Below are 10,408 nucleotides of genomic sequence, written 5' to 3'. Positions count from 1 at the left end.
ATAGCCCCTTAGCTTAAGGCCCTTAACCTGTGTCCACTGGCATGGCGCAGCTGTGGGTGTCTAATTGCAGTGCAGACATATCTTTAATGTCCAGGACTAGCTGGATATTTATGCAAAAATGATCAACAGTCATAAATGACAACGATAACATTTTCAGAACAGTTGTTAATTTTAAAATCTAACACCCAATTAAAATTAATGGAAGCAGTTCATATCTACCTTCAAACTACCGAGCCAAATTGTGCTCTCAGTTATACTTATCTAAATTAAGAGTCACTCCATTGACTTTGTGGAGTGACTCCATTTTGCACTGCTGTAACAGAGAGCAGAACTGGATGCATTGTTTTTATCTTTTTGCAGAATCATGAACACAACATAGCATTAGTTCACATTCAGAAAGTTATCTGGGTAACCCCAAGAGAGCTAAACTTTTTGTTTTTGCAAATGAAAGCTTATATTCTGCAAAAAGAAAAGGAGTACTTGTGGCACCTTAGAGACTAACCAATTTATTTGAGCATGAGCTTTCGTGAGCTACAGCTCACTTCATCGGATGCATACCGTGGAAACTGCAGCAGACATTATATACACACAGAGATCATGAAACAATATCTCCTCCCGCCCCACTGTCCTGCTGGTAATAGCTTATCTAAAGTGATCATCAAGTTGGGCCATTTCCAGCACAAATCCAGGTTTTCTCACCCTCCACCCCCCCACACACAAACTCACTCTCCTGCTGGTCATAGCCCATCCAAAGTGACAACTCTCTTCACAAAACTAAAACTAGACAAGCCATTTACAACGCACACTTTGCTTCTCTACAAAAGAAAAAGGACACTAAACTTTCTAAACTACTACATGCTACAAGGGGCCACAGCAATGGTTCCCTCAACCCACCTAGCAATATTGTTAACCTATCCAACTATACTCTCAGCCCAGCAGAAGCAGCTGTCCTATCTTGGGGCCTCTCCTTCTGCCCCTCCACCCCCACGAACATGATACAGTTCTGTGGTGACCTAGAATCCTATTTTCGACGTCTCCGACTCAAGGAATATTTCCAAAATACCTCTGAACAACATACTAATCCACAGAGGCCTCCCTACCAACATTACAAAAAGAAGGATTCTAGGTGGACTCCTCTTGAAGGTCGAAACAGCAGACTGGACTTCTACATAGAGTGCTTCCGCCGACGTGCACGGGCTGAAATTGTGGAAAAGCAGCATCACTTGCCCCATAACCTCAGCCATGCGGAACGCAATGCCATCCACAGCCTCAGAAACAACTCTGACATCATAATCAAAAAGGCTGACAAAGGAGGTGCTGTTGTCGTCATGAATAGGTCGGAATATGAACAAGAGGCTGCTCGGCAGCTCTCCAACACGAGTTTCTACAAGCCATTACCCTATGATCCCACTGAGAGTTACCAAAAGCAACTACAGCATTTGCTCAAGAAACTTCCTGAAAAAGCACAAGATCAAATCCGCACAGACACACCCCTGGAACCCCGACCTGGGATATTCTATCTACTACCCAAGATCCATAAACCTGGAAATCCTGGGCGCCCCATCATCTCAGGCATTGGCACCCTGACAGCAGGATTGTCTGGCTATGTAGACTCCCTCCTCAGGCCCTACGCTACCAGCACTCCCAGCTACCTTCGAGACACCACTGACTTCCTGAGGAAACTTCAATCCATCGGTGATCTTCCTGATAACACCATCCTGGCCACTATGGATGTAGAAGCCCTCTACACCAACATTCCACACAAAGAAGGACTACAAGCCGTCAAGAACACTATCCCTGATAATGTCACGGCTAACCTGGTGGCTGAACTTTGTGACTTTGTCCTTACCCATAACTATTTTACATTTGGGGACAATGTATACCTTCAGATCAGCGGCACTGCTATGGGTACCCGCATGGCCCCACAGTATGCCAACATTTTTATGGCTGATTTAGAACAACGCTTCCTCAGCTCTCGTCCCCTAAAGCCCCTACTCTACTTGCGCTATATTGATGGCATCTTTATCATCTGAACCCATGGAAAAGAAGCCCTTGAGGAATTCCACCATGATTTCAACAACTTCCATCCCACCATCAACCTCAGCCTGGTCCAGTCCACACAAGAGATCCACTTCCTGGACACTACAGTGCTAATAAACAATGGTCACATAAACACCACCCTATACCGGAAACCTACTGACCGCTATTCCTACCTGCATGCCTCCAGCTTTCACCCTGACCACACCACACGATCCATCGTCTACAGCCAAGCTCTGCGATACAACCGCATTTGCTCCAACCCCTCAGACAGAGACAAACACCTACAAGATCTCTGTCAAGCTTTCTTACAACTACAATACCCACCTGCGGAAGTGAAGAAACAGATTGATAGAGCCAGAAGAGTTCCCAGAAGTCACCTACTACAGGACAGGCCTAACAAAGAAAATAACAGAACACCACTAGCCGTCACCTTCAGCCCCCAACTAAAACCCCTCCAACGCATTATTAAGGATCTACAACCTATCCTAAAGGATGACCCAACACTCTCACAAATCTTGGGAGACAGGCCAGTCCTTGCCTACAGACAGCTCTGCAACCTGAAGCAAATACTCACCAACAACCACATACCACACAACAGAACCACTAACCCAGGAACTTATCCTTGCAACAAAGCCCGTTGCCAACTGTGCCCACATATCTATTCAGGGGACACCATCACAGAACCTAATAACATCAGCCACACTATCAGAGGCTCGTTCACCTGCACATCCACCAATGTGATATATGCCATCATGTGCCAGCAATGCCCCTCTGCCATTTACATTGGTCAAACTGGACAGTCTCTACGTAAAAGAGTAAATGGACATAAATCAGATGTCAAGAATTATAACATTCATAAACCAGTCGGAGAACACTTCAATCTCTCTGGTCACGCAATCACAGACATGAAGGTCGCTATCTTAAAACAAAAAAACTTCAAATCCAGACTCCAGCGAGAAACTGCTGAATTGGAATTCATTTGCAAATTGGATACTATTAATTTAGGCTTAAATAGAGACTGGGAGTGACTAAGTCATTATGCAAGGTAGCCTATTTCCCCTTGTTTTTTCCTACCCCCCCCCAGACGTTCTGGTTAAACTTGGATTTAAACTTGGAGAGTGGTCAGTTTGGATGAGCTATTGCCAGCAGGAGAGTGAGTTTGTGTGTGTGTGTGTGTCCCCGGGAAAAAAGGGGGGGGGTGAGAAAACCTGGATTTGTGCTGGAAATGGCCCAACTTGATGATCACTTTAGATAAGCTATTACCAGCAGGACAGTGGGGTGGGAGGAGGTATTGTTTCATGATCTCTGTGTGTATATAATGTCTGCTGCAGTTTCCACGGTATGCATCCGATGAAGTGAGCTGTAGCTCACGAAAGCTCATGCTCAAATAAATTGGTTAGTCTCTAAGGTGCCACAAGTACTCCTTTTCTTTTTGCGAATACAGACTAACACGGCTGTTACTCTGAAACTTATATTCTGCAGAAAAGGACAGATCCAGTATGAAAATGCCAGCATGATGTACCACTGAGTACTGGCTCAAGCCAGCCCCTGATTTTTTGGTCATTGCTAGCATAAACAGATTCAGAAAACTGTGGTCTCTACAGGAGAAAGATTCTGTATTAATTTATAAAACTGCTAGTCTGTATTGAGCTCTATATCTGTATAAATGTTGCTTTTTGAAAGTTTAGAGATTCATTTACCATGACCAAGCTCAATACTAATGTTGTAATATAAAAATATGGAATTCTCTCACATGAATCTGCCCAGATATAGAGTATACACTACTCTTCCACACAAAACATAAAATAAAAACAAAAATGTGTCCAGCTTACTTATTAAACAACAAGGATTTCAGCCAACACACAACCTAAAAAAGACTAAGTGTTCTCCCCTCATAAATGACACCTACACCTTTAGACACCATGCCTAATTGCATCACTCTTTTTCCTCACAGACAGCTACTAACTTGGAAAATTATTTGATGTAAAGAATCTGCCATCAACCAACTGTTCACTTTTTAAACCCACCCTCAAAAGTCACTCCCTAAATGTGACAATTCTGGGATGTTTGAGAGAACTAGGGCAACAAAAAACAATGTGGGAAGAACCATACATATTATGTTTACTTTATGGTTTGTGGTATCTTTACCTTGTCATATATTAGATATTCAGTTCATGGGTGCTAGCATAACTTTTCAATAACTGGCATTTGCAGTTATCAAATGACTTAGCTTCACTTCAACATTCATTCCACCCCAACCTCAGAAGTCAGGTATTGCTTCTTTTTACGTTATGACATGTAAATAGCTTATTATAACTTTAATACAAATACAGATATTTTACTGACAGTACAAATGAAAAAACAATTATTGCTGAGAGGCCGTGTCATCCAGTGGATAGGGCACTGGACTGGGGCTCAGGAGGCCTGGCTTCTGCCACTCAATGACCTTCAGAGTCAGTTTATCTCATCCTTTGTCTATCTTGTGCATTTAAATTGCATGAGCAATCTCTTACTGTGTCTTTACAGGGCCTAGAACAATAGAGGGCCCCAACAAAGATCAGGGCCTCAGGTGCTCCTGAAATAACAATGATAAATAATAATGATGATGTTGCATATTCTACAGGCATCAATCATAGAAATGCAGGGCTGAAAGGAACCTCAAGAGGTCATCTAGTCCAGCTGCTTGTGCTGAGGCAGGACCAAGTATACCTAGACCATCCCTGACAGGTGTTTGTCTAATCTGTCCTTATACCTTTCAGTGACAGGGATTCCGCAACCTCCCTTGGTAACCTATTTCAGTACCATGGGTGGTGGGTAAACCCCTCCCTTCGGGGATGCTAGCCCCCGCCCCGCCCCTTCCACCCAAAGCCCTGTCCCTACTACCCTCCCTCCCCTGTGGCTGGAGGAGCCCCAGAGGAACCACCCCAACCCCTGGGCTGGCCCAAGCACTGGCTGAAGGATTGGGCTGGCCCGAGCAATGGCTCAGGCCGCCAGCCAGCGTGCGCACCAGCCTGACTCCCACGCTGGCCTGAGCAATGTCCCAGGCCACCAGCTAGCCTGAGCACCATCTGGAGCTGCCCAGGGCTGCTGACCAGCCAAGCCTAAGCCATCTTGGGCCACTGGCCCAAGCCACCTGCAGGCCTCTGGGGAGAGAGGAGTGAGGAGATATGTGGCGGGTGACCTCGCGGTGGAGGGGTGTGGAGGAGAGGAGGGACATGGTGGCCGGGGGTGGGGGGGTTTCACAGTCGCGGGGGTGAAGAGGGACACGGAGTAGTGGGGACCTCCAGAAGTGGGGGTGGACTGGAGAAGAGGAGCGAGGAGGGACTCACCAGGCAGCAATGGGTGGTGGGGGCCTCAGGGAAGGGGCAGAGCAAGGAGAGGAAGAGGTGGAGTGCAGGCGGGCACACCCCAGCCCAGGCGTCTAGGGGTGGGTCAGCGGTAGCTGTGCTAGGGGAGGCTTAGCCTCCCTTGGCCTACTATACCCACCACCCATGTTCAGTACTAAACTATCCTTGTAGTTAGAAAGTTTTCCTCATAGCTAACTTAAACCTTGAGATGACAACCTTGCTTAGCAAGATCACAAGTGATCCCTCCAAAAGGAGTGACAGATCATAAAAAAGGAGTGACAATACAAAAATTATACTGTACTATGCCATCATGTATTCTGTACAGCCTCCATATTTTTCAAAAAATGACTTTATATAATATCATCTCTAAAACATTTCTAAACACTAAAACTCTTAGTAGCCCTCCATCTATAAAGCCAAGTGCTTTAGTTACTATGGTCCTGGTTCCCAACTGCCTTGAACCCCCTAATCTCTCAAATTCTTTATAGAAAACGCTCACCATTTGAAATCTGATATGTCAATCCACTCCAAGTGCAGAAGAAAGTGCTCTGTAAAGTTGGATATATATGTAGTATACACCCTTGCCACCATGCCCTGCCCCCCCCCACATAACTTATACATAAATATAGGCTGAGGGTGTGGAAATTATTTTTATTTTGTGGGGTATATTTTGCTCCTTCATGTTAGTGGATGAGTATGTCATTTAATTGTGTTGTGTGTGGTTGTGACATTCCCTTCTGGTGTTATCTGGACCAGTGATCTGCTAGGTCACTCCAGTCCTTGACTCTGGGAGCCAGTCTTACCCTGCTCTGCTGTGAGAACTCCCACTCCTGGACTGTTCACGCACAGCCTCTGACATGTAAGCTGCTCCCAGCTACTTGCAACCGAATGACGCTAGCCAATATCTCTGGTCCCAGACTCAACCCTGAGAACCTCCATCTTGCAGTGTCCAGTTATGCCTGCTGGATGCTGCAAGCTTATATGAGTTCATCAACTTAACAAAGAAATGTATATGTACCAGGCTTGTTATCCCAAGAGGAGCCTCTGACACGCTTCAAACCAAAGGCACTGCTTCAGGTAGAATAAACTAACAAATTTATTAACTATAAAGATAGATTTTAAGTGATTATAAGTCAAAACATAAGTCAGATTTGGTCAAATGAAATAAAAACAAAATGCATTCTAAGCTGATCTTAACATTTTCAGTGTCCTTACAAACTTAGATGCTTCTCACCACAGGCTGCCTGGTTGCTCTTTAGCCAGGCTCTCCCCTTTGATCAGAGCTTCAATAGCTTGGTGTGGTGTCTGTAGATGTAGGTGGAAGAGAGAGTGAGCATGGCAAATGTCTCTCCCTTTTATCATGTCCTTTCTTCCCTCTTGGCTTTGCCCCCCCCCCCTTCAGAGTCAGGTGAGCATTACCTCATCACAGTTCCAAACTGACCAAAGGAAGGGGATGACTCACTCAAGAGTCTAACAGATTCTTTTGTTGATGCCTAGGCCAGCATCCTTTGTTCCTGGGAGGCTGGACTGGGTTTGTCCCATTCATGCCCTGATGAGGTGTGAACTGCTCCTCTGCTTCTGGAGAGTTTTTGTCTGGGCTTGCTTTAAACCATGAGTAAACATTTTCAGCCTCATAACTATGTACATGAAATTATAACCCATAACATCACTATTGCATCACTATAACAACAGTGCTCAGTACATCATGAGCCTTCCAAAGACACCCATGACAAACTTTGCATTGGACACCACACAATCATTTTACAAGGATGAACATGGGGATGCTGGGTGTTCCCCTGAGGTACAGAGCATCACTGTGGTTTTCTTTTGTTATTGGAAAATTATTCTTATAAGGATTGTTCTTTAAAATAATGGATAGGACACCAAGAATTGTGAAGGGACACCCTTTTTAGCATTAAAAAAATTAACAAATAATATAATGGATACATATCTTCAGCCCTGCATACATGCATAAGAAGTATGGCATGTTCTTTTCTTGTTTCACACTTGTTCTATACATGTTAATGGAAGTTCAAACATGGATAACAAGAATTACCAGTTCTGTTGCTGTTCCATTGCAGATTCATATTAATATGTTGAGCAGTGTTAGAACTGAGTCCTAAGTATCTTTGAGGTCCCTTAAAATGGGAAGTAAGGCATTCAACTAATAGTATTGTGGGGTCATCATAAACATAGAGAGCAAAGCCTGAAGGTTTTGATGTTGCCTGTATGTCAAGACAGAATTATAGTCTTAAATGCATGATTTTGTTTCTTTTGTCTGTGGCAATATACAGTAACAAAGCACATTATTTTTGGTCTCTGCTGTTACGTAGGATCTATCTTGATTATAATTGCCCTGTTCCATTTGTTCCCCTTTGAAGCATCTGGCACTGGCCACTGTTAGAAGACAGAAAACTGGGCTAGATGGACAATTAGTTTGACCCAGTCTGGCCATTCTTATGTGCTCATGTCTCCACTTCTGCTACACCCTCATCAGGTCTCCTCTCCCTGCTTCATCTCTTGTCTCCTACTCTTCCCAATGTCTGACTCTTCCCCCTTCCATAGCACCCTGATGTTTCTTTGTCTTCATCCATGTTTGCTATCTTCACCTGCTACACTAAATGATTGTTAAATGGGTGTAGGCTTCTTTTGCACTTCACTGTTCTTTGAAGTGAGACATCATTGTTTTTATTGTTATCTGGCTTAAGAAGAAAAGGATACATTTGAATATAGCTTTATTTGTGCAAGGAAATAATTTCTGTCACCGAATTACTAATGAAGTAGAGGAGATCTGGACATTGTGAATGAGCTCTAACATAAATCTGGTCTTAGTATATTTATTCTAATTTTTGGCACAATAGTACTGCAAGATCACTGCTGAGACTGAGAAATAATAGCAACACTAAATATAGCAATAATCAATTAACCTTCTTCAGTTTGCTTTTATCTTGTTTCCGTACCATTAGCTGGGCTCCAGTTATCCTAAATGTCTGAGACTGACCTGAATGAATGTCCTGAAGAAGAGCTCTGAGTAGCTTGAAACTTTGCCTCTTTCACAACTAGAAATTGGTCCAATAAAAGTTATTACCTATCCCACCTTGTCTCTCTAAAACTGAATGTGATTTTTACCCAGTTTTCCTACGATGGCTTTTTTATATTTAATGAGTCATATATTTTGCAAAAAATTGTTTATGCCCAGAAAACATGACACAGTGGATAAAATATAGGGTTGAGAGTTAGGATTCTATTCTCAGCCTGCTATGATCTTGCTGTGTGATGATGAGCAAGCCCTTTAACCTCTCTGTTCATCAGTTTCCCCATAAATGTAAATAAATAATGTAAGATAGGGTTAATACTACTTATCGATTTCATAGAGGATTTTGTGTCATTTTATTCTTAAATGTTTGTAACGTGCACTGAGGCCCTTGGATAGAAGGTACAAATGCTATAAAAATCAAATAAAAATTTAAAGTATTATAAATGTACATTAGGTCATGCATATTTACTTTTGGTGTAAGAATAATATATTAACTTGTTATTATTAGTAATAACAAAGAAACTTTAGATATTTTTATACTTTCATTTTATTTTCAAGGCAATTGTGAAGCAGTTCAGTGTTTGGTTTCAAGATGAGAGGTGAGTGGCCCGTCCACATACAGCTGACTATTTCATGTTCATACTATGTAATCTCGTTGACTGAAATGACATGTTTTTGCGGGTGGTTATTGTTGGTTGTTGTTGATGAGACGATTGATAGTTGAAGGGGGATTAAAGGAGTGCTATATTTTATAGTTGGAGATTTAAGAAATTGTAAAAAATTGCCTAGAGCAAGGTGTTATGTTTCTTGGCATGCACCCAGAGAAGTTAGATAAAAACATAAGTACTTTTGCTGGAAGGTTGCAGTGTAATACTACTTTTTTTCCCTTACAATTCAAAACAATAACTCAAAAGAACCCCAAACCAGACTGAGACAAAGCAGGCTGCTCCCTAAAACAGCGAGGCAGAACTCACTCCACCTTACTTTCTGCTGGAAGTCTGCTAATTGTCACGAGGCCCAGATAACTTGCTTCCCTACAGAACTCTAGCCTGCAAGCAGGACCAGAAAATAAAAACCCTAAAATTGAAAGTAACAGCCTTCAATTTTAACACAGTTTTCAATACACCACACCAGGGACAGACACTTCCTTTTTTATGGACACATGTATAAACGTATCTTACCTTATGGTTTTGTATTACTGCCCATCACCAAAGAATCTGAGTGCTTTCCATGGAAAACAGATTGGCAATAGCATGTCTCTAGAAGATATAACGAAGTCTCTTGTTCTTACAGGTGATCAAAGATCTGCTTGTGGTGAGTTTTTTAAATAATCTTTTATTTATCAACAATAATTAGTGATTTTTTGTTTGTTTTACATTTCTAAAAACAGCATCTTTTATAGTGGTGAGTGTGAGCTCACATTTGTGAAATACAGTCCTTTCATGGCATGTTAGCAATAAAAACACCCTGTCCTTTGCTGGCACTGGTCCTTTTAAGCTCTCTCTTGACTTTACATGCAGAATAGTCAGAATTTGCTGAGCATCACAGCTGGGAAGGGGGACCTTTGGAAATGAAGGTGGTAACCATCCCCTTTTGAAAACAAAAATACAATAGTCAAGGAAACTCAGCTTCTGAGGCACCGTAGGATGAAGTGCACCCCTGCATAGAGGTCCAGCACTAGGCACCCTTTAACTCTCAGGCCTATTGCTGGCACTCTACACAGAGCTGAATGATTTTCATCCCTAACAACTAGGAGTCACTATGGGGAGATTCTTGTTTATTTAAAACAGCAGCACTTTGGAATGGACTCTCCTGGTTACTACTCTGACACTATATTTCAGCAGTTAGGAAAAGCATAAGGGGCATTTCTCATGGAAATGTGGCTGAGTGGTTGAGGGGGTAGGTTACACTCAGCGTATGGGCACTGGCCATGCTTGGGACTATGATGCCATGAGTGGGAATCTCCACTACTCCCTCATCCCCT

Source organism: Lepidochelys kempii, chromosome 5, assembly GCF_965140265.1.
Source record: "Lepidochelys kempii isolate rLepKem1 chromosome 5, rLepKem1.hap2, whole genome shotgun sequence".
Classification (NCBI taxonomy): domain Eukaryota; kingdom Metazoa; phylum Chordata; order Testudines; family Cheloniidae; genus Lepidochelys; species Lepidochelys kempii.
This window is presented reverse-complemented; position numbering follows the sequence as displayed.